This window comes from Hemiscyllium ocellatum, chromosome 22 (assembly GCF_020745735.1).
Source record: "Hemiscyllium ocellatum isolate sHemOce1 chromosome 22, sHemOce1.pat.X.cur, whole genome shotgun sequence".
Lineage (NCBI taxonomy): Eukaryota > Metazoa > Chordata > Chondrichthyes > Orectolobiformes > Hemiscylliidae > Hemiscyllium > Hemiscyllium ocellatum.
In genome coordinates, this window is record NC_083422.1 from 35,317,263 (window position 1) to 35,341,735 (window position 24,473).

The window sequence follows — 24,473 nt, forward strand, 5'->3', positions numbered from 1 at the left end:
ACCCCCAGTCCAGTTTTCCAGTTCCTGCTTAATACTATTCCTGTTGTAATTAGCACTTTTACCTGAGGACCAGTCTTATCCTTTTCCATAAGTATCTTAAAATTTAATATATTATGATTATTGTTCCTAAAATGCTCCCCCACTGAAACTTCAATTACGGGACCAGACTCATTTCCTAATATAATGTTTAATTTGGTCCCTCCCTAGTTGGACTATCAGCATATTGTTTCAATGATCCTCCCCAGATGCACCCAAAAATGTCTGCCCCATCTAAGCTGCTGGCATGAGGGAGACCTAGTGAATACTGGGGGAATGAAAATCATCATCTGCCACAACCCTGTTGCTGTTACATCTTGCCATGACCTGCTTACATTTCTGTTCCTCTAATTCCTACTGGCTATTTAGAGGCCTATAGTGATCGCTGTTTTTGTTCTAAATGCTTCCATATTGGCTCACAAGATGAGCCCTCCAAGATGTGCTTTCTTAGTCCAGCTGTATATTCTCTTTTTAATCAGTCTTGCAATTCCCCCAATCCTTTTGCACTCGGTTCTGCTATAACATGATAGTTCCATTCTTGTGCACTTCTGTGTTATAAGAAAATCACGTAATAGCAGCACAATTTAAACTAATGGGGCGAGAATTGTGTTCTAGCCGATATGTGCTTTAAAAGTTCACGCTTTAGAAACAGTGTCCCCAATTCACCAATTACATTACAGCGAATTATAGCAGAATGACCTATACATCCCTCTCTCTATCACGCCTGAAACATCTAAACTCTGGAACGTTGAGCAGACTGTAGTTCCCATGCTACTAAATTGCAGCACTCTCAGAAAATTGGACATTTGGAATATGACGTTCCATAACCAAAAGTGAGAATCTGTAATATGAAATAAAATAGTCCTTGAATTATACAGGTGCAGCAATTAAATGACCCTGCCCATAATCTGATCATTAACATGCAAACAAATTTTAGTTTTAAAAGACACATGACGTATGATTTAAGAATCCTAAAAGCAGAATTTAGATAGGAATTTTATAAAATTGTGATAAATAATCATTTTTTTAAAATTTCCTTTTGATTCATGACACATGAATGTTGCTGGCAAGGCAGTCATTTATTGCATGATTTGGAGGAGCCACTGTTGGACTGGAATCGACAAAGTTAAAAATCACACAACACCAGGTTATAGTCCACCAGGTTTATTTGAAGCTTTCAAAGCATTGCTTCTTCATCAGGTGTTTGTGAAGCGGCGTCATAAGAAACAGAATTTAGAGCAAAAGATCACCGTGTCATGCAGCTGAAATTATATATTGAACAAACCTAGATTGCTGTTAATTCTTTTAGAATGTGTTTGTTAGTTTCGTTTCTTTAATATGTAAATCCCAGGACAACTTTAAAGTCACATTGTCAAGATAGCTTAAAGTTCTATAACAAAAGGTGCCATCTTAGCTCAGACAATGCATTAAAGGTGTGAGGTTAAAGCCTGTCTATATCCCAATCTTGAGTCAGTCTGGTTCTATTTCTAATGTGAAATTTACACGATATTACATGGATTGACTGCCTGTAGGTTATGTATTTTTTGAGCAAAATGGGATGTATATGCAAATATAAATTCACCCCATAAACGTTGTTTGTGTGTGTACGGATGTGAGAGTGTGTGCTTGCGTGTGTGCAAGCTTGGTGAAGTGGGTGTGATAGGGTATAATTCTATGAGAGGGTGTGTGCTTGGGGTGTGAGGGGTATATGTGTGTATGTGAGAGAGGGTCTGCGTGAGTGTAAGGATGTAAGAGAATGTGTGTGTGTTTGTGTGTGAGAGTTTGTGTAATGGGGTCAGCTGTAGTATGACATGAACCCAAGGTCCCATTTGAGGCCATTCTCATGGGTATCGAACTTGGCTATAAGCATCTGCTCGGCCACTTTGCGTTGTTGCCTGTACCAAAGTCCACCTTGGAGGATGGTCACCCTAAGGTCCGAGGCCAAATGTCCCTGATGGCTGACGTGTTCCCCAACTGGGTGGGAACACCCATGCCTGGTGCTTGATGTGTGGTGTCCATTCATCCATTGTCGTAGCATCTGCTGGGTCTCATCAATGTATCATGCCTCAGGGTATCCTTGCCTGCAGCGTATGAGATAGATAATGTTGGCCAAGTCTCATGAGTACCTGCTGTGTACATGGTGGGTTGTGTTCACACATGTAATGGTGGTACCCTTATCAACACTGACACGTCTTCTAGTGGTTGTCGTGACAGGGTTGTATGGAGTTGCGGTTGATGATGTCCTGAAGGCTGTGCAGTTTGCTGTGAACAATCATCTGTTTCAGGTTTGGTGGTTGCTCAAAGGCAAGAAGTGGAGGCATAAGGAAGGTCTTGGTGAGATGCTCATTTTCATCAATAATGTGTTGCAGGCTGCGAAGAAAATGGCACAGTTTCTCGGCCCCTGGGAGGTACTGGGCAATGAAGGGTACCATATCGGTTGGAACCCATGTCTGTCTCCCAAGGTGGTCATTATAGTTTCTCGTTGTGGCACTGGTGATCAATGAGTTGAGTACTGTACCCTGTTCTTATGAGGGCATCGTTGAGCACCTTCAGGTGTCCGTCACATTCCTCCTCATCTGAACAGATCCTGTGTATGCGTAGGGCTTGTCCATAGGGGATGGCTGTTTTAATATGTTTAGGGTGGAAGGAAGATATGTTGAAGGAAGAAACATTCAAAGATGGTGGTGTGCACCGAGCTCTCCTGCTTTTATCCAGCAACCTGTTTGTGGATTGATTTGAGGACAGATTTGATTGTGGTGTCCTTTACATTCAAGTGAAATGCTGAAAGCCATCTGAAGAAGGAATTAACATCACCGACGGAGACAGGAAAATTTGGATGTCAGGTTAATAAATCAAATATATAATATGCCATTTCCAGTGCCAGTGGAAATATTTTAGTAGAATAGTAACTTATTGTCACAAAAATGTTTAAAACATTTTCTGTCAAAAGCATGCAATCATAAATCATATTTTTGGGTAACTTTCTCCCATTTCCATTTTTAAAAAGTCATGAGCTGTGATTGTCATCACTACCTTTCACAGTTGTTTCGTAGTTTTTTTAACCTATCCACTTAGTATTCAGAATTTCTTGCAATGGTTTCTTGTTTTGCCACTGCACTATGACCCCTAGAGTTCTCAAAGATATACATTCAACACACCCTTCTTTCTCATCTACACACTGTTTTCAGATTAATTCAAGTTTTGAATGCTTGGTAACAATACTCAGTTCAACTTTCTATCACCAACTCTTTCAATTCCTCTACTGCCTATAATTTTACTTTGCTTATCTGACATCAAGCAAAATCTAGGAAAAGCAAAGTCATTGTCTTTGCCTTATGCCACAAACACAATTCTTTAGTAATTGATTTTCACCTCTGCCCCACCACTGCCTGAAACGAAACTAGATTATTCACAACCTTGCTAAACTGACTCCCATATTCTTTCTTGCCACTCAGACCACCTACTTCCAAGGATTATTATGTCTGCCTCCACCTCAGCCTATCTGATGCCATGCTTTAATTACTTCTTGACTTGTCTAAAAGAGCACTAAAAATAGAAAACCTCCTTCTTCTATCCTTAATAAATTGTTCATCCAAAATGTTACTGCTCATACTTTAACTTAGACTAAGTTCCATTCATCTATTAGCTTGTGCTTGCTGACTTACATTGTCCAAAAATCTGTTTTGTTTTTCAAAGTTCTCATTGTTCAAATCCCTTCGTGTTATATAACCTCCTCCAACCTTCCAGCCAATGTTAACTCCAGCCTCAGTCCATTTGCTAATTCCTTTAGTCTATCTTTGGTGACAAGGCTCTAATCTCTGGAATTCCATCCCTCAACCACTTTGTCTCCTGCCCCATATCTTTTAAGACCCACATTAAGGACTTGCTTCTTTGGTCATTATTAAACTTAATTGTTCTTGTGTCCCCGTATGGCTGTAAGCCACATTTGTCCAATTAAACAAGTGATGTGCTCATTGAAATGTTACTCAGTTTGTGTTGCTGTTGTTCTTCTCTGTCTCAAGTTTTTTCATGCCTGATATGATCAGGAGCTCTTGAATGTTCTTCACTTTGACAGTAACTTCTCTTTAAAGTCATTTGACTTTAACCTTTTCATGATGCAATCCAAATCATTTGTGCTATTTCCAAAAAAAAGCTTCTGTACTGCTTGTATATTTTGATGTAATTAGTAATTTCAAGTACTATTACCTTTTGATTATTGGTGGGAGTTTCAAATGCATTTACCTTAATCATTTTTGCTGTGAAAACAGGACAGCAGTGGGAGATTGTATTTTGTATCACACTACATGTCTTTGGGAATTGGTATGTTTTAGAAGAAATAATTTGAAAAGAGAGGTGATTTACTTTCCCTTTTCTTCACCCACACCCATCAAGAGAAATCTTGATTATGCTATTATTTTTCCCTCTTTGCAAGTATATTGCCCTAATACGCAAAGCTTTCATATGTTTTGATATCCCAAATCCATGCCCGTCTTTGCTGGAACTATAGACTGGAATGGCTGGTAAAGAAAAGACTTATGGTTGGACAAGCAACACTTGTATCGCCAATAATGTAGTAAGTGACAACTTGGTTCAAATGTTCAAGATCTCGAGAAGGCTTGACAGGGTGAATGTGGAAAGGTTTATTTACTCTTCTGGGAGAATCTAGAACGGGGGGGGGGTCACCATTTAAAAATAAGGGGTTCCCAGTTAAGACAAGATTGCAAGTCATTGGACATTGCTTCTAGCACATTCTGAGGAATCGGATCTATGAATATTTTTAAAGTAGATGTGGACAGATTCATGATATGCAAAGAGATGAAAGACAATTCTGACTTCTACCTCCAAGTGACTCAACTCTGCTTTGACCTTTCTGTGTTTGTATGTTTAAATCTTCCAATTTTGCATCTCCCAACGCCATCCTCCACCAGTGACTCTCCACTGTCATCCAGATGGATAGAATTGCTCTCAAGTGGTTCTTATAGAGTCACACACCATAGAAGCATGCCCTTTGCCTCACCATGTCCAAACCGACCAATTATCTGTAACATATTAATTATTTAATTATGACAGTAGTATCATTTGCAATGGCTTCTCCTCCTGCTGTCATACTGTTACTTCTAGTGTCCTCCAAGGACTAATCATTGACCCTTTCTTATTTCTTATCCTTGTGATTCCAATTGGTGACATAATTTGAAGGTCTAGTGTTAGTTTTCAAATCTGTGCTAATGGTGTTCTACCATAACACTGACTACATCCCTTAATTATTCTATTGCTGCTGAATTAATATAAACTTTTTCACCATCCAGTTTTGGATGAGCAGGGCTTAGTCTTAGAAAAATGAGTAAGTATTTGGCCCTTCAAGCTTTCTCCTCCTCTCAATAAGATCACGACACATGATTTTGGCTTAACTCTACTTTCCTGTCTCTACTCTTTAACTCTAGAGTCTCTTGACTATCAAAGAAACTATCAAACTCTACCATGACTATGTTTAGTGACACAGCCTCCACTGTTTTCTGTCTGGAGAAAACTAAGAAAATATTTTTTCTTGCTCCTTTGCTGCCAGCAAGAATGTTTATTCCAGTTGTAGCCCCTCATATATGAGAAAACCTCTTCTCAAAATTCACCCTGTCAAGTCCATTCAAGATATGTTTCAGTAAAATCACCTCTTTTTCTTCCAAAGTCCATTAAGTTCACCACCCTTTCTTCATAAAATAAGCTCAAGGTCATTGCCAACTTTATCTTTGAAACATGTGAGAGAATGGGACTTTTGCTAAACACTTGGGAAACTGTGAACCTATACCAACCAATTCACACAGCAAAACACCTCATTTCTAGTCAATTTAAGTTCAGTGGGAAGAACCTGACAAATGTGAACCATTTTCCATCATTGTAGACGATAAACTTCATTGTTGCCTGCAAGTTGTCATCTCGGCCTTTGACTGACAGAAGAAAAGGACATTTGAGAGCAGGATTTCATACCAAGAAAAAAGAAAAGAAATTGGGGATTACAAGTGATCACCCAAAAATTTGTCTAATTCTAAATTCTAAGAATTACAATTTATCAGTCATTGCCTAGCGTGTGTGTATTTAGTTACATGGATTGAATATACGATCATATATTTGGCATTCAAATCCAATCAATCTGCATCTGACTGGATTAAGATGGTTTCTTGGAGTGATTCACACCTCTGTGTTTAATTTCTTGATTTTGAATGCAGAACTAACTAATTGTGTTGACTGGGACAAGTTGGGAAGAATGCTCTCTTTCCTTCTATTGGCTTCTTTATACATTTAAATGAACAGACATGTATATGGGCTAATGTCAAACACTGTTTCTCCTCCACCATCCCTCCACATTGCTGTAAAGTAGCAGGATTCTGAGGTTCACTTTATGAAATGCTTTTCATTATGGCTCATGTTTTACTACTTGCTCCAGTTTTGCTATTTTCTGGCTCCTGTTCTCCTAATCTTGTACTTTCCAAGGTGAGAACAGCACCCTGATTTTCTCTGTGGCTGTTATCCATGCTGCTTTATGATCATTAGCAGATTATGCCAAAGCTACAGTACTTTCCCACGATATTTTGGGGTTTCGATTTTATAAGATTTGTTTTGGCCAGAATACTCTTGCTTTCCATTGCACACCTCTGAACTTCTTAATGATCTATTCTATAGAGGGCTTGCATGGCCATCACTTATAAAGTCATGATTTTAATACTTGTGTCATGAAGAGTTGAACTTTTAGGTTCTGCTGGATATTGCCGTTGATGGTTGATTTCTTGAATGAATGGCTTCAGTGATACATTTAGAAGACTAATTCAGTTTAAATCCCTTTCGGATGAGTATCTTTCTGGATTGGAGCCTCTTTATTATTCATGACTATTTACCAAGAATACTGAAGGTGAATTTTTTGAAATCATGACCAGTTGAAGTGGAGCTTACAGGCAAGTAAAATACTGCGGGTACCAGCAATCTGAAATAAAAAAAGAAAACTTTGGATATATGCAGTAGGTCAGACAGCAAAAGAACTGAGTATTTGTATTAGAAATATGATAGTGCATGTTATTACAATGAAACCATCTGTGAAGAGTTATTACTTTCTGCAGTAAAATGGAAACCTTTTTAGGTTGCTGCAGTTGAAGGCTAATAGAACTCATTATAATTTATGGGAAATGGGCTTTTATCACCTCATCAATGCAGGCTGCAGGTTTATATTATTTACCTAATTCTGTGTGTGGGTTTATTAATGTTCATGGAAGCTTTCTTGCTGGGAGTATGCCAGGGTAGGTTTTTAAAGATTTTTTTATTGGCATTTTTAAGTTGAAGTAAATTTTGTATGGCACCATTTAGATATGCCTTTAATAACAAGAAGTTATGTAAGACACATTTCATATTGGGGATCATTCAAGTATTTTGTTCCTTTTATTCTGTATATATATTTCTTGTGACTTCCTTTATTAATTGACTCATGAGATCATTGTCCTAGTTGGTGGACTGTGGAGAAGATTTCGACAGTAAGTATTACTTACATTTCTTTCAGCTCCTGTTAATATCTTAAGGCATTTTTCCTCACACCCAATAGTACTAAATAATGATGAAGCTGCTTACAGGTGAACATGAAAATAGATATTACACAGAATATCTCGTATTTGTAATCCATTCGTACCCATATTTTTGGACCAAGCAATTCAGCAACCAATCACTGACTGTTAACATTTATGGAAACACAGGAGGCATCATTCAGTTCTGTTCAGCGAAACAGAGGCTTATTGCAGGGTTTTCGATCGGTTACTCAGGACTGTTTGGGAACCAGTGAAGAGGAGTTCAAAGATTACAGTTCGTGGGGATGAAGACTTCTAAAATAGTGCTACTATTAACTATGCTGCTAAAGGCAGCTGGCCTAATCAGATTTTGTGTACTGAGGGCTCAGAAGTTCTCAAGCAATTGAATAACTTTTTCAGGAGGATGTAGGGAGCTATGGGAGCTCATAAGAATCCATGTGCCAATCACAGTTCAATTCAGCTAAGAGGGGAGCTGAACAGCTCACAAGCAATACTTACTTGATACAACTGAACAAGTTCACAGCTCAGGGATAACAGGTAATTCCAGGGGTCATAAACCCAGAAAAGAGGATGATCAACTAGAATTGGTGTAGCTTTTGATGACCTTGAGAAGGATAGGTTGGCAAAAATGAAGAGTTATGGTTCCTTGTGAAGTTTAATGAGATCTTATAGCCCATCATGTTGTTAATGTTTGGAATAATTGCTCAGAAATCCATGGAGTTGCCCATGATGTTTTAGTTGTTTATGTGATGTGTTTGATCACTAGTCTATTATCCATATTTACCATGTCTTAATTCAGGGTGTTAGAAATAAGTTATACATAAAATCTATAATAAATCACTTCTAATTTTATGTATGATAAAGTTTACTGTTGTTTGGTCAAAACTATAGAATTGTGTAGCGCTATTCTCTACTTAGTCCCCTGGATCTCTCCATTTGACTAATTTCGATAAAATACTAGGCCCTAGCCAGATTGTGACAAACATTTGGCAATTTGGTCCAGGATTCGAAAAGTTCCAAAATTTAAAAACACTTTTGGGTGAGTCAGATAACCAGACACAGAGTTAGAATTTATATTTACGTTTCACAATGTATTCTCCTTTCAGTTTTTCTCTGTTCGTTGGCGTGTTGAAGAGTCCCGAAGGGTGAAACCTTGCCTTTGCTCACTTCTGGACATGACTATGACCAAATGTGCTGTCCTGGAGAAAGATCAAGTGGAAATTTCAATCTAGATTGAAATTCAAACTCTTGGTATCAGGAGGAAATGTGCTACTAATTCCACTCCTGAATCACCCCAAATTAACTGGGAAACATATCAACCTACTTTATAACTGGTGTTGATTTTGACTGAAGCAGAAGTAGAGTCATCTGCTGACTTATGGAAAGCTGAGGTTTGTTAAGAGGTGGAGACTCGTTTTTGAGTTTAATGACATTGTGTTTAACAGTTCAAATGAAATTGGGAAGTTAAAACTAATTTCAAAATTTACAAGCTTGGAAAAGATGGTTGTATTGATGTAAAGTTATTTTGTTGCATTTCACTTTTTACCATAAAGAAATATATCACAGCTGTTTTACTGACTCAATTTAACAAGAAAAGCTGTTGTTCACTACTTATTGATTGCTGATTACAATGTCTTCAGCAGTTTGTTCATAATTTTTATTTAAATTGAAAAATGTGATCGTTTGGAACAAGCTCATTTTCACTTTACAAATGAAATTTAATAATTGCATCATCATAGAGAGGAATGTTTGAGTACTTTAAATTCAGACATTTAAACCGCACTATATCTTGTCAGACCCAGGGAATAGCAAATGATCCCTTGATCAAGATGTTGGGCATTGAAGATAAGACTGGTGGAGGGAAGAACTTGTTATGGTGCTATGCAAATGACTTGAAATAGAGGAGGGAAGAATAAATAATGTTCTTCAATTAAGCAAATACTGCAACTATATATGGAAGTGAAATATGTCTTACTAATCAACTCAGTTTGAAACACAAAGAAAATTAAACTAAGGGCGACACGGTGGCACAGTGGTAGCACTGCTGCCTCACAGCGCCAGAGACCCGGGTTCACTTCCGGCCTCAGGCGACTCTCTGTGTGGAGTTTGCACATTCTCCCTGTGTCTGCGTTTCCTCCGGGTGCTCCGGTTTCCTCCCACAATCCAAAAAAATGTGCAGGTTAGGTGAATTGGCCATGTTAAGTTGCCTGTAGTGTTAGGTGAAGGAGTAAATGTAGTGGAATGGGTCTGGGTCGGTTGCGCTTCAGCGGGTTGGTATCGACTTGTTGGGCCGAAGGGCCAGTTTCCACACTGGAAGTAATCTAATCTAATCTTTTTGGAGGAGCATACTGGAAGCAGAGCTGAAACGATAAAAGCTCTGGTTAGTTTCATATGTGTTTTTACAGTTGTGGCTACAAGAACAGGTCAGAGGTTAGGAGTTCTGAAGCAAGTATTCTCCTGATGCCCGAAAGCCTGTCCACCATTCACAAGGCACAAATCAGGAGGGAAATATGATACTCTGCATTTGCATGGATGTGTGCAGTTGCAACAAAAGTCAAGAAGATCAATACCAATTATAGCAAAACAATCTTCTCCAACACCAACACAGTAGCAACAGTGTATCATATTCACAAGAGGCTTAAAGCAATGCACCAATGCTCCTTTGCTAACACCTTTCAAACCCACACCTTCTACCTCGAGAAAAGACAAGGGCAGCAGAGGCATGAGAGCACCACCATCTGCAAGTTCCTTCAAGCTATCTACCATCCTGACTTGGAATAATATCACCATTCCTTCACTATTTCTGGTTGAAAATCATGAAACTTCCTTCTCAACACTGTTGTGGGTGTACCTATTGCTCATTGACTTCAGTGGTTCAAGAGGCAACTCATCACCATTTTGTCAAGGTCAGTTAGTGATTGACAATAAATGCTAGTCGAACCAATGAGGTGTGGATCCCAAGAAAGAATAAATAAATAAGGTACCTATAAAAATCAAATCTATTGATTTTTAATTTTTTAATGGGATACAGTAATAATGGTAATATACATTTGTGTGGAAAAGATTTTGGGGGGCAGATAGCTCATAACCATTTTATCTTCTGTTGGGAAGTTGTTCATTGTTTCAAAACAAATTAATTTCATACTTATAATGCCAAGTGCAAATAAAGCTTGCCAATACATAACAGATGACAAAGGTGGATTAGAGTCGAGCTGTTTCATAAATCATGGACGACAAAACCAGCAGTTCTTAGTTTGTAACTGAATAATGAGATTGACTGGAAAAACTGCTTGTATGCTTGGTGTAGAAGATTTGATTTGGGATGCCAAAATCCTGGATGAAGGTGTACAAGTGTGATCATTTCCCATATTCTACAAAGGTCTTATTTCAACCTTTTCAGTTTGCAAATAACAGTTAAGAGACAGGGCTTGTCGAAACATAAAAGTGTTCTCATATTTTGATAGATTTTTAAATGACAATTTGAAGGAGTTTGAAGTCCAATTCTTTTCTCAAATATCTTATACTTTTGTGAATTCAGAGATGGTGTTATGTAGTTTAGCAAGCTGTGAGGTTTCTTCTATGGAGATCTGATTGTAGTTTTTTGTTTTCACTGACTTTCAAAATAATTTTCAAATTTAAAGATTGGGGAGTTGGTGGCATAATGGCATTGCCACTGGACTAGTAATCCAGAGATGCAGGCTAATGCTGTGGAGGCATATGTTTATATTTGCAGATGGTGAAATTTAAATCTGAAAGGATAACTGAAATAAAAATGGCAACCCTGTCAATGGTCATAAAAGTCTATCTGATTCACTACTATCTTTTGAGGGAAGGAAATCTGTCCGTTTAGCAGGCCTGGCCAACTTCTGGTTTCAAACTTAATGTGATTGACTCATAACTGGCCTCTGAAGTATCCTGAGCAAACTCACCAGTTCCAGAAGCACCAAATGCAGACCAGCCAGTGATGCCAACATCTCAAGAATAATTTGTTTTTAAAAAGTTAGAAATAAAAAACGGTTAGTTGCTTATTATTGTTCCTTGGGATTAACTTTAATCGTTTTATTCACAAAAAAACTTACTTCTAATTGTTCAAGCACAGGATTAATGCTTCAGTAGTACATTCTGAAATTGGAGTTATTTTATATTTACTTCAATGGGAAAGGCATAACTTTAGTGGTCACATCACGGGACTAGTAATCTAGAGGCCCACAATCCCATCACAACAGCAGATGAAAATTCTATTCAATCAATAAATCTGGAATTAAAGCTTGTCTTAGTAAAAATCTGTCTGATTCACCAGTGTCCTTCAGAGAAGTAAATCTGCCATCCTTGCCTGTCCTGGCTTAAATGTGACACCAAATGCACAGAAATGCAGCTTACTCTTCCCAGCCCTTCTGAAATGGTCTAGCAAACTACTCTGGTCAAGGCATCTTGTTAAGGACAAAAATGCAAGCCCTGCTGGGAACTCCCACATCCCACAAATGAATTGGGTCAGGGGGGAAGGAAATAAAGGAGTGCAAACGGCTTTAATCAGAAGGTTGATGGAAGCAATTACTATTGGGTCATTCAAATGACGATTCTTTAACTTTTTAATATATTCACTCATGGAACATGGGTCTCGCTAGCTGGCCAGTGTCTCATTTATTGTCCATCCCTAGTTGCCCTTCAGAAAGTGGTGGTGAGCTGCCTTCTTGAACCTTCTTGCAGTCCGTGTGTTTTAGGTTGACCCACAATACTCTTAGAAAGGGAATTCCAGAATTTTGACCCACCGGCAGTGAAGGAATCGCAATATATTTCCAAGTCACAATAGTGAGTGGTTTGGAGGGGAACTTGCACATGTATCTGCTGCCCTTGTCCTTCTGGATGGAAGTGTTTGTGAATTTGGATGGTTCTATCTCAGGATCTTCTGTGAATTTCTGCGTTGCATCTTGCAGATAGTTCCCATCACTGATTATTGAGTATTGATGGGGTGTGTGGATATGATGCCAATCATACAGGCTGTTTTTTCCTCCATGGTATCAAGTTTGTTGAGTCTTGTTGGAAATTCATCCATCTAGGCAAGCGGGGAGTATTTCATCACAATTTGCAACAGCAACAGTATGTGATGGACGGCAGTTATAGGAAGGGGGAAAGTCTCAGATACAGTCACATAGATGGGTTAACTCCAGAAAGGGTGAGAGAGGTCAGCACCTAGGGCAGGAGTCTTTTATGGATCAGGTATGCTGTTTTGGAAAATGTAGGGGGTGATGGATTCTCAGGAGAACGTAGCACGAACAGCCAAGTTACTGGTATTGAGACTGGCTCTAATGCAATGAGGAGTACATTGGCTTCCAAGAGATCAATTGTGTTAGGGGATTCTGTAGTCAGAGGTACAGACAGACATTTCTGTGGCCAGCAGAGAAAAAGCAGAGTGGTGTGTTGTTTCCATGACGCCAGGATCAAGGATGTCTGGGGAGAGGGGCCAGCAGGAAGTCATTGTCCACATTGGAAGGGAAAGGGTTGAGACTCTGAAGGGAGATTACAGAGAGTTAGGCAGAAATTTAAAAAGGAGGTCCTCAAGGGTAGTAATATCTGGATTACTCCCAGTGTTACGAGCTAGTGAGGGCAGGAATAGGAGGATAGAGTAGATGAATGCATGGCTGAGGAGCTGGTGTATGGGAGAAGGATTCACATTTTTGGATCATTGGAATCTCTTTTGGGGTAGAAGTGACCTGTACAAGAAGGACGGATTGCACCTAAATTGGAAGGGGACTAAAATATTGGCAGGGAAATTTGCTAGAACTGCTTGTGAGGATTTAAACTAGTAAGGTGGTGGGGGGGGGGGAGCGGGGAGGGAGGGGGGGGGTGGAGGGTGGCACCCAGGGAGATAGTGAGGAAAGAGATCTAGCTGAGATGGGTACAGCTGAGAACAGAAGTGAGTCAAACAGTCAGGGCAGGCAGGGACAAGGTAGGACTAATAAATTAAACTGCATTTATTTCAATGCAAGGGGGTAACAGGGAAGGCAGATGAACTCAGGGCATGGTTAGGAACATGGGACTGGGATATCATAGCAAATATCAGGGATGGGCAGGACTGGCAGCTTAATGTTCCAGGATACAAATGCTACAGGAAAGATATAAAGGGAGGCAAGAGAGGAGGGGGAGTGGCATTTTTGATAAGGGATAGCATTACAGCTGTACTGAGGGAGGATATTCCCGGAAATACATGCATAGAAATTATTTGGGTGGAACTGAGAAACAAGAAAGGGATGATCACCATATTGGGATTGTATTATAAACCCCCCCCAATAGTCAGAGGGAAACTGAGAAACAAACTTGTAAGGAGATCTCAGCTATCTGTAAGAATAATAGGGTAGTTATGGTAGGGGATTTTAATTTTCCAAACATCGAGTGGGACTGCCATAGTGTTAAAGGTTTAGATGGAGAGGAATTTCTTAAGTGTGTACAAGACAATTTTCTGATTCATTATGTGGATGTATCTGCTAGAGAAAGTGCAAAACTTGACCTACTTGAAAAAAGGCAGGGCAGGTGATTGAGGTGTCAGTGGGGGAGCACTTTGGGGCCAGTGACCATAATTCTATTCATTTTAAAATAGTGATGGAAAAGGATAGACCAGACCTAAAAGTTGAAGTTCTAAATTGGAGAAAGGCCAATTTTGACGGTATTAGGCAAGAACTTTCAAAAGCTGATTGGAGGCAGATGTTCGCAGGTAAAGGGATGGCTGGAAAATGGGAAGCCTTCAGAAATGAGATAATAAGAATCCTGAGAAAGTATATTCCTGTCAGGGTGAAAGGGAAGGCTGGTAGGTATAGAGAATGCTGGATGACTAAAGAAATTGAGGGTTTGGTTGAGCAAAAAAAGGAAGCATATGTCACGTATAGACAGGATAGATCGAGTGACTCCTTAGAAGAGTATAAAGAAAGTAGGAGTATACTTAAGAGGGAAATCAGGAGGGCAAAACGGGAACATGAGATAGCTTTGGCAAATAGAAAAGGAAAATCCAAAGGGTTTTTACAAATATATTAAGGACAAAAGGGTAATTAGGGAGAGAATAGGGCCCCTCAAAGATCAGCAAGGCGGCCTTTATGTGGAGCCACAGAAAATGGGGGAGATACTAAATGAATATTTTGCATCAGTATTTACTGTGGAAAAGGATATGGAAGATAAAGACTGTATGGAAATAGATGATGACATCTTGCAAAATGTCCAGATTACAGAGGAGGAAGTGCTAGATGTCTTGAAACGGTTAATGGTGGATAAATCCCCAGGACCTGATCAGGTGTACCTGAAAACTCTGTGGGGAGCTAGAGAAGTGATTGCTGGGATATTTGTATCATCGATAGTCACAGGTGAGGTGCCAGAAGACTGGAGGTTGGCAAACATGGTGCCACTGTTTAAGAAGGGTGGTAAGGACAAACCAGGGAACTATAGACCTGTGAGCCTGACCTTTGTGGTGGGCAAGTTGTTGGAGGGAATCCTGAGGGCCAGGATGTACATGTATTTGGAAAGGCAAGGACTGATTTGGGATAGTCAACGTGGTTTTGTGCGTGGGAAATCATGTCTCACAAACTTGATTGAGTTTTTTGAAGAAGTAACAAAGAAGATTGATGAGGACAGAGCAGTAGATGTGATCTGTATGGACTACAGTAAGGTGTTCGACAAGATTCCCCATGGGAGACTGATTAGCAAGGTTAGATCTCATGGAATACAGGGAGAACTAGCCATTTGGATGCATAACTGGCTCAAAGGTAGAAGACAGAGGGTGGTGGTGGAGGGTTGTTTTTCAGACTGGAGGCCTGTGAGCAGTGGAGTGCCACAAGGATCGATGCTGGGCCCTCTACTTTTTGTCATTTACATAAATGATTTGGATGCGAGCATAAGAGGATTAGTTAGTAAGTTTGCAGATGACACCAAAATTGAAGGTATAGTGGACAGCAAAGAGGGTGACCTCAGATTACAGCAGGATCTGGACCAGATGGGCCAATGGGCTGAGAAGAAGAGTTTAATTCGGATAAATGTGAGGTGCTGCATTTTGGAAAGCAAATCATAGCAGGACTTATACATTTAATACTAAGGTCCTAAGGAGTGTTGCTGAACAAAGAGACCTTGGAATGCAGGTTCATAGCTCCTTGAAAGTGGAGTTACAGGTAGATAGGATAGTGAAAAAGGTATTTGGTATGCTTTCCTTTATTGGTTAGAGTATTGAGTACAGGAGTTGGGAGGTCATGTTGCGGCTGTACGGGACATTGGTTAGGCCACTGTTGGAATATTGCATGCAATTCTAGTCTTCTTCCTATTAGAAAGATGTTGTGAAACTTGAAAGGGTTCAGAAAAGATTTACAAGGATGTTGTCAGGGTTGGAGGATCTGAGTTACAGGGAGAGGCTGAGCAGGCTGCGGCTGTTTTCCCTGGAGTGTCGGAGGCTGAGGGGTGACCTTTTAGAGGTTTACAAAATTATGAGGTGCATTGCATGGATAGGATAAATAGACAAAATCTTTTCCCTGGGGTTGCCATAGTTTTAGGGTGAGGGGGAAAGATATAAAAAAGACCGAAGGGGCAACTTTTTCATGCAGAGAGTGGTATGTGTATGGAATGAGCTGCTAGAGAATGTGGTGGAGGCTGGTACAAATGCAACATTTAAGAGGCATTTGGATGGATATATAAATAGGAAGGGTTTGGAGGGATATGGGCCGGGTGCTGGCAGGTGGGACTAGATTGGGTTGGGATAGCTGGTTGGCATGGACGGGTTGGACCGAAGGGTCTGTTTCCATGCTGTACATCTCTATGACTCTATGACACCCTTGACTTGTGCCTTGTAAATGATGGATAGGCTGTGGGGGAGTCAGGAAGTGAGTTACTCATTGCAATGGTCTTGTAGCAACTGTGTTTGTTTATGTGGCAAGTTCATTTGACTCCCTGATCAATGTTAACTCACAGGATGTAGATAGTGGGGGAATCAGTGATAATAACATAATTGAATGTCGAAGGGCAGTGGTTAGATTTTATCTTATTGGATCCTGGCATTTATGTGGTGTGAATATTATTTGCCACTTGTCAGCTCAAGCCTGGATATCGTTCAGATCTTTTTGCATTTGAACATAGACCCATTCAGTGTCTGAAGATTTGCAAGTGGTGCTGAACTGTTGTGCAATCATTGACGAACATCCAAATTTCTGACTTTTATGTCGGAAGGAAGGTGAATATGGTTGGTCCCAGTACGCTATCTTGTATCATTGATTTCCTTGTTTAATCTGAAGTCACTGGGTCTGGAGCCAATGTTGTGGACTCCCAGTGAAACTTCCTTCTGACTGTATACCACTGTGCAACCATCTCTGCTGGGTCTACATGCCAGTGGGATAGAACATATCCAGGGATCGTGATAATGGTGTCTAGGACATTGACTGACTGCAAGGAATGGTTCCTTGAGTATGACTGCCACTTGACTATTCTGTAAGCCAGCTCTCTCAATTTTAGCACTAGCCCAGACATTAGTGAAGAGAACTTCGCAGGGTTGACAGGGTTGTTTTTGTCTTTTATGGCATCTAACTCAATGCCAGTTGGCGCGTCTAATTTCATTTTTCTGTTGAGACTTCGTATTGATTGATACATTTATAATTGAGTGACTTGGTAGGCTGTTTCAGTAAGCACAATGGGTTTGGAGCCACATATCGGTCAGACCAGGTGAGAATAGCATAATTCCTTTCCTGAAAGGCATTAGTGAGCCAGATGAGTTTTTCTGAAAATTGCCAGTGGTTTTGTGACTATCAGTAGGTTCTTATTTCCAGATATTTCTTATTCAATTAAAATTCCAGCATCTGGTCTGACAGGATTTGAACCAAGCACCCCAGAGTATTTGCTGAGTTTCTGGATTAATAGTCTAGCGATCAATACCATTCGGCCATCTGCTCTCTTGTTGGGAGAAGATGCAAGGTCTTTACACCTGGAGGCAATGGCGACAGTGGACAGATTGCAAACCTTTGGAGTCCCAAGAAAATGGTGATAATGCCAGATTGTAAACAGTTAAGTTTTAAATTGCCCATTTGCTTCCGAGATAACAGATTTGATCATTTCAGGCTGGCTCATCAGCATTTCTACCTGAATACAAAATTGTATATGATACATTTTGCCATTTGAGAAGGGCTTGAGAAGGGAAGACTTTTGTGGTGTAATGGCATTTGATGGCATTGGGTTAAGAGAAAAATAGAACAAGACAGCGTGCAGAAATGAACCCCGAGAAGTGAAAAATCCCTATGGCCTGGGTCCTGGCAAGTTGAATGACACCTTACAGGGTCATGAAACATATACCTGGGAGCTAGGTTTTTTAAAAGTTATATAAAAAGAAAAGAAGGAATTCCTATTCTGCAGTTTTAAATATAAGTTCCCTACAAAACTTGTTTTGTCAACAGTACATTTAATCTGGTTGTTGCAGTAAGAGCTTTAAAATGTAAAATGTCACTCAGCTGTGAACTGAAATTTCATACTTACTTTTCAAAATTAACACTGACATTTGAGGTCATGACACTGTATACATTTTGAAGCACATAATTTGGACTTGCTGACTGTTTCAGAGTTGGATATTTTTGTTTTTCCAGCACTATCTTCATTAATATATAATTATCTACCAGTTTAATTTATACAATTTTGTCCTGGTCTGACTTATTTATCTTCAGTGTTTTCACTCTCATTAGCCTTTCTATAAACAAATAGCTTAAGAACTAATAAGTATCAACAAAACTTAGGCAATACTCTATCTGTGCACTAAGGAGAAACTGATTAGCTTTTGGCAAAGAAGCATATTTAAATCTTGGAGATTTTGCAGAATCATTAACAAGGAGAGATGGGCATGAATGTAGAATTTTTGCATCCTTTAAATTTTGATTGTTTTAGAATGTTGTAGCTTTGTCTCAACTGTTTGTCACAGCTCTAAAATTTAAACAGAGTTTTCAGAGCAGGTTCTTGCATTTGAGTGCCCTATAACCTGTTCAGTTTGCTGTAAAGTATACTGTACTATTACAAATCATCATTCAGACAGGGAACAGTCTGAGGCAGACTTCATAATTATAATAACGTAGAGTTAATAATGTGTGTCAGATGTATGTGTTCTTCTGAGAGCCTTCCTCACTTGTTTGAGAATGCATTGAATAGTTTGAGTGAGGCTCATATTTTTTACCTCACATTTTCTTTCTTCATTGCCAAATGACTTTACCAACTCATGTGTTGCAAACACAAGAAGTGCAAGTTACTTTAATGGATGATGCCTAAATTGCTTTCAGAATTACATGTGTCCAAACTCTTCAGGAGATCAAATTTGAATGACTTTTACAGCAAGATTTCCACTGGTTACTTTTAGGTTGCAATTCTGACCAGTGACTTGCCTGAGAGCTACTCTTGGACTTGTTCAATAGCTGACTTCATGTTGTTTTTAAAAACAATAATAGATCTCCAGCTGTATTGGTTCAGGGCAATCCAGGATCTGCAATTTGGTTTCTGAAGTTTACTATGTGCTCTGCAGGTTAAATATAGTAATGGTTTCAGTAATTTTACTAAAACAACATATGATTAGACTTGCTTAAAGTAAAAGTATTCCAGAGAGGAATTAGACAAGCCTAATCCTGTCGTCCCTAACATGTCTCACATGGAATTTTCAGTTGATGTCAGAATGTTTCTTGTCTGATTAAGATGAATTGATGGAGTGAGTAGTGACAACCTTTTGTGCTAGCAGCCTAGGAAAATGGATCAACTTTGAAATCAGAGCCATTCAGGAATTAAGTTAGCAAAGCATGACTTCAGTATAAAGCTTCATGGATGATAACCTACAAATATCAGCTGCTTTGAAATTCAGTGTCATTCAAGTAATGTTTTGTCCTTAGCTGGTACAGCATTTCAGAATGATGAATTAAGAACTGATACAGCTGTTGAAACCACTAATTGAACATAGTCACTTGCTAATAAAACCCAGTTAATCTTTCCAACCAAATGCTCCAAAATATCTGAGCAGTAGTTTTGGAAGGCAATGAAAAATGAGTAAATTGAATCAGTAGAAGTCTTTGAAGTGGAATAACTAAAAATGATTGTTTTTAAAATTATTTAAGCTGTAGTTTATGTAATTTTGTGTACGAACCACCGTCCTTGAGTTGAAATAACACAGGTGATAGATGCAGACAAAAAGAGGAATAAACCGTTTTGGAGTCCTGAAAAACCTTAATTCAAGCTATCTTGCTTTGGTCAATTTTGTTTTCAGAGTTTAACAAATATGGAAGGGATAAATTTTCAAATCAAGTGTAAAAGGTCATCAGTGTTTGGGTTTTGCGCTCAACCGTGATTCTCATTGAAAACATAATTAACACAATCAAAAGAATAGTTGAATTCTTTTTATGGGTTTCTTTCTTTTTAATCCTGAGCTAGTTCAGCATCTCCAGTAATGATGCCCATGTTAGCTCAACAATTCATCAAACTTGGTCTTCATGGTCTAGTGTAAAAATACATCTATATTTACCTGTAAGATAGATGTAACTATGGGAGATGTAACTATGACAACATTTGTATTTCAAAACCAAAGAAAATATTACATATCAGCAGCATTTCTGAACATCAAAGTCTCAGTGATTGACCAACCAACCTGAATGAAGTCTGAAGGCACAGAACCGTACATCCCATAAATAATAGCAATTTCTCTCTCTTCCCTCACTAACCCCCAAACTGTTGTCACTTTTGTTGAGGTCACAGATCATCTTACCAGGACTTACCAAGAAACCAGTTTTGTTCTCTATGTTGGATATATTTTGACCTAATTGAACTGCATTTTTATGAAATTCTGGATATACCATCTATTTTTGCACGCTTTGAGAATGCTTTGTACTATGTAACTTGATACACTATTATTTAGCCACCACTTGAGTGCAGTGCTGCACTGTTGGGGATGTTAACTTATGGCTAAGGTCCCAGGATCCCATCGGCTTGCAAGATCTCTTGGTATGTCTGAAAAACAAATTTAGGGAGTTCTTCCTAATTCTTGTCCCAGCAGTACTCCCACCTATCAGGTCATTTAGCTCATTGCTGTTTTCACTGGTTGAGTTTCATAAATAATTTATTGTCTGTAAAGCACGATAGAATATGTTGTTGTAGAAGGCAGAGTGCATTTTTTTAATACTGTAAAACAATGGTTATATTACCATCATCTGTTCAAATTAAAGTGACTTACATATTTTCTTTTAATGGATTTTGGAGTCAGATTCTTTTGCTGTATCATCATTTCTTTAAATTATAATTGCATTTGAATGTGTCCTGGTTCTGTGCCTTCCGACTTCACTATTTTACCTGCATACCAAACTGGTATATCTCCAGTACTGTCGGGTTTTCTAATTTCCCTCTATCTAAATAGTTTCCTTGAACATACATGTATGCTACATGTTTTTGAAGGCACTTGTCAATTAAAATTCCATACTTGTACATGTTTCAAGAAGATTGGAGTATTATGGCACTTGTAGGAGCTCACTACATTTTACATCATGAGACAAATGCATTCAGATAGAATTTTCACTTCGGATATGATTGTTGATTCCAGCACACTTTGCATCCAAAATTATGCCAGTTTTTTTGCTTAAACCTCTTCTTCCCTTCATTATGTTCTAGAGTTTCTCCTCAAAGTCTATTTTTATCTCACCAACTGTCATGCACCAGCACAATCTGGGTACTGCCATAAAACATTCTTTTTCATTGCTTTCCATATATTTGATTGATGTCTTCATAAAATATCATTCTCATAGTTGCATACTAATCCACTACTCAAGAAAAACATGAATTTAAATGACTAAAAATAACTTTTCAACATATACAAACATATTTTCTAACTAGGGTAGAATATAATAAGTAGTTCCTTATATATAAAAAGACAACTTTAGATCGTTGAAAACATACCTGTTGGTGTCCAAGATCCAGCATAATTTTAGAAACCACCTAAAACGCTTGCATATGAGCAGTATTAGCAGGCATTCTCAAGTGATTTACTCCTCTCGGAGATATAGCAAGGTTTGTGGGTGGAGCCTGCTTATAGTGTAATTTTTAAAATGAGCACAAAAATATAATGGAAACTCTAGATGCATTGCATGAAATTTGAGCTTTTCTTTGTGATTTTGGTTTTGTGCCAGTTAGCCTGGTATCAAGGAAATTACACCATAAAGCATAGCATAATCTAATGGAAACTATTATTAGTTATGAACTGGTTAGAGGTCACAAACGTGATTGTAGCTACTGACTCAGTTGTAGGTTACAATCTTTAGTTATACAAACATAAAGCCCTGTCATTACAAGTTTTTGTTTTTACAATTAAGTATCATCATTCAACTGTATGTTCAGTCAGAAAGGGGTAGATATGCTAAGTGGAGAAAAGCCTTAGATTGTCATAGAGAGAAGCAGAGCACAGCAATCCAGTAGAAAATTGGTACAAAAAGTTAATGGGATTTTATCTTGAATCATATTTTCCAGAATAAGTTTTAGAAATATTTACGTTTCATCTCTATATTTCAAGTCAAGCAAGTGACATTAACTGAATTCCACTAGTTTTGAACTAAAACGTTTGTCAAAATGGCTACATTTTGCTGATTCAGAGAGGCCAGTTGGAAATTTGATCTTTTAGTTCTTTCTTTTCCTCTCTCTGTACCTGTCCCTATAATTGCGATCTAAAGAAAACAATTTTGATTTTCCAGGAACTTATTGAAAACATTTCAGGTTATGAAATTATAGAAAACCTTATCTCACTCCTATACTTACAGACTTTGAGAATAATGTGACCTGCAAAATCCCATGTTTCAACCACTTGCCACTTCTGCTAAATGACATTTTGTTGTGTTTTAAAGATTAGTGCTCTCATAGACCCATGTGTCAAAAAGCACATCCTCTTCCCTCAACAATCAGGCACAACTCCATTCTGCTCTCTGATATTTGCTTCTAAACTCTATAGTGATATTTTTAATCCCTGAAAAATGTGGAAATGGATCCTGTTTGAGTTGAGTGAAAAGTTAAAAATTTGAAATGGGAGCCCAATTTGTTCCTTAATTATCACACACAACCAGTTTCTGATCCTTGTCACATTGCTCTTTGTAAGAACCCAATACATTTCCAGTTTTAATGGAATTGGAATAAAGGGCAGGTTCGTTTTTGAGACTTGACCAGTGTTATTTTAGCAGATCCAATTTTAACTCACTTGGGCTTTAAGTAGACCAGCAGATAGAACGAAGTGAGATGAAGTTGAAACAATCCGTAAATACATTTACAGGACTCCATGTTGGACTGTGTCAGTAGCAATACTTCTATCTGGTCCAAAACGTTAGCCTGTAGATATTTCAATCAACCTGTCAGGAGCAGGTGGGACTTGAACCAGGGCTTCCTGGCTCAGACGTAAGATTCTACAAGAGTTCCCAAGTCAACCTGTAAATTAACCCATCTCCACAATGTGGCTGTGATCCAGCACTCCTGCAATGATTGTGCAATCATTCACAGCCCTCCCCATGATGACCTGTCCCAATCACCTTCCCCAGTTGTTATACAATGAGCAATCACAACTCCCTCATATGCATATGCCAAGATTATATATTGGGCCAAATTTGCTATAAAAATAATGGCATCTAAATGGTGTACACACTGTTAATGTTGTGCAGATACTCAGCAGCTTCCACTGAGGATGAGACGTTGTGCAGATAATGAACTACATACTTGTGTTCACCAAACTCCCACAAACAGCAGCATGATAATAACTGATTAATATGTTGATTAAGAAATAAATATTGGCCAAAGCACGGGGAAAGCTCTCATGCTGTTCTTTAAAATGTGCCACAAAATGTTTTTCTCCACCCAAGGGGGTAGATGACATCTTGATTTAATGTCTCATCCACAAGGTGGCATCCCTAACAATGTAGTGGTCCCTAGGTACCGCAGGAAATACCTCATTATAAACAGTACGTGCTCTTGGATATCACTTTCAATGGAAACTACCTATATTGAAACAGATTTTCTTATTTATGTAATGTCAGAAAATGTGTTTGGAATGCAAAAATTTCAGCCCTGATATACAATATAAACATTAAATGCAATGTAAATGAATGTTCTTTGTTCACAAGATGTGTGAGAAACAGAACAAGTTTTCTTTTTCTAATTGTTCTAAAGTAATGTTACAAGATACATTTCCAAGATATAATCAGTATTTTTTTGCAAAATCATTGTTTATTTACTTTAAAAAATTATTTTAAGCAGTTTTACTCTTTGAATTTTAAATTCTACCAGCTGCTGTGATGAGAGTTATGTCAAATCTTAGCCAGGTTCTCTAGGTTACTAGTCCTGTGAGATTGTCGTGAAGGCAGTAACTTTCCCCTATTTGATCCCTATCTCTGTGCCTCCCACCGACCCAATCTCCACCTTGTGTCTCCATCCTTAATATTTTCCCTCCTCACTCCTATTAATTTGTTTCATCTTTAAAGTGTCAAGCTTGCCTGTGTGGAAAATACTTCCTGGTTGAGGACGCTTATCACATGGCCAGACAGACTCCTGACCTTGTCTACAGTCCTATTCTGCATGGTGGTGGCATGTTTGATGCCATCTTCCTTGTCAACCTCATTGAGTGAGTAAGAGTGTGAGTGGTGATGGACAACTCCTCATCTGGCACTGTTGCTGTCGTAGAACTTGCAAAGGTCAGCACAGATCCAGAAGAATAGTTTCTTGACTTGGAGGAGCCCCAAACCAAAAGCCACACAGATAGCATGTTCCAAGATAGGGGATAAGTGGATGTAAAAGTCAGAATTAAAAGTTCCAGCATATAAATAAATATCCTTTTCGTTAATTTGCCTGGCGAGTAACTGTCAGGTGGTGACAACAAAATCTTTTGCA

General features: G+C 38.7%; 1 protein-coding gene and 1 long non-coding RNA gene across 7 annotated transcripts in view; one reads left to right on the forward strand and one right to left on the reverse strand.

Annotated features, from left to right (window-relative positions):
- LOC132826279 (arginyl-tRNA--protein transferase 1) overlaps window positions 1–24,473 on the forward strand; it is a 209,734-nt gene that overhangs the window by 86,514 nt on the left and 98,747 nt on the right. The gene's annotated exons all lie outside the window — the stretch shown is intronic.
- LOC132826281 (uncharacterized) lies at window positions 1,196–21,602 on the reverse strand. Its single transcript, XR_009645865.1, has 3 exons — window positions 21,513–21,602; window positions 8,677–8,794; window positions 1,196–7,006 (listed from the first exon to the last, which is right to left on the reverse strand). It is a non-coding gene; the product is annotated as an uncharacterized LOC132826281 (long non-coding RNA).